Below are 1,115 nucleotides of genomic sequence, written 5' to 3'. Positions count from 1 at the left end.
GGCTGAGGCAGGAGAATCATTTGAATCTGGGAGGCAGAGGTTGCCGGTGAGCCGAGATTGCACCATTGCACTCCAGCCTGGGCAACAAGAGCAAAACTCCATCGTAAAAAAAAAAAAAAAAAATAGAGAGACAATCTGGATAATCGGAGAACGATACTCATTTAACCAGATCCTAAAATAAATTAGTAGTTGTTTACCCAGTATTTCATGTTTCCAATACTTCCCAGCCTCCTTGTTAGTTTAGGGCCATGTGCCTAGTCCTTCCCTGTAGACTGTGAGCAGAAGTGATTGTTTGTGCCACTACACTTAAGCCTTGGCAACATAGCAAGACACCATCTCTTTTTTTAAAAAAACAGATATAAAAGACTTTTATTCATTATGAATACTTTTATCATATATATAATGAATTTCCTCCATTGTATAGAGTACAGGCAAAATTTATTGAGAACTTAATTCAGTGCCAAGCACTGTTAAAAATATATCATTCTAATATAGTACATAAAAATCTAAGTGAATTATATGTATTAACATTAACTCATTATAGCCTTAAAATAACCGTACAAAATGGATGCTATTATTATCCATTTCACAGATGAGGATATGAGGCACAGATGGGTTAAAGACTTGCCCATGAGTACACAGATGGTGAATGGCAAAGCCAGAATTTGAACCTAGGCAGTATTTCTGGAGCTGCATGTACAGCCTTTGCTAATTCCAAGCAACAACATTTTGAATCTATGAATTTTGTGGTTGGATTTTGTGATTTGTTTTTTCCCCATATGTCTTGCTTGCAGTGCTTGAGTCATGTTTCCTCTTTGATGCCTTCGAAAACTGACTCTTTAGTTTGGAAACCAATTAAAATTCTTGCCCTAAGAAATGATATATTTCAAAACATGAGTAAACATACTATGAGCTGAGGATCAGTGCTTTAATTTCAGCCAATTCAATTCAGCAACATATTTGTTGATTAACTATAATGCCAAACTCTGTATTGTGTGCTGGGACTACAATAGAGACACTATCCTTGCCTCATAGGACCAAGCCACCATTACTGAGGGTTTATGGTATTTTCCTCAGGTATGTTAGTGAGGAAAACAATCAGGACCGTGGTGTTT

The sequence above is a fragment of the Cebus imitator genome, unplaced genomic scaffold (assembly GCF_001604975.1).
Source record: "Cebus imitator isolate Cc_AM_T3 unplaced genomic scaffold, Cebus_imitator-1.0 Scaffold172, whole genome shotgun sequence".
In the NCBI taxonomy this organism is placed as follows: domain Eukaryota; kingdom Metazoa; phylum Chordata; class Mammalia; order Primates; family Cebidae; genus Cebus; species Cebus imitator.
The sequence above is the reverse complement of the archived record's forward strand: the minus strand, read 5'-3'. Positions refer to the sequence as shown.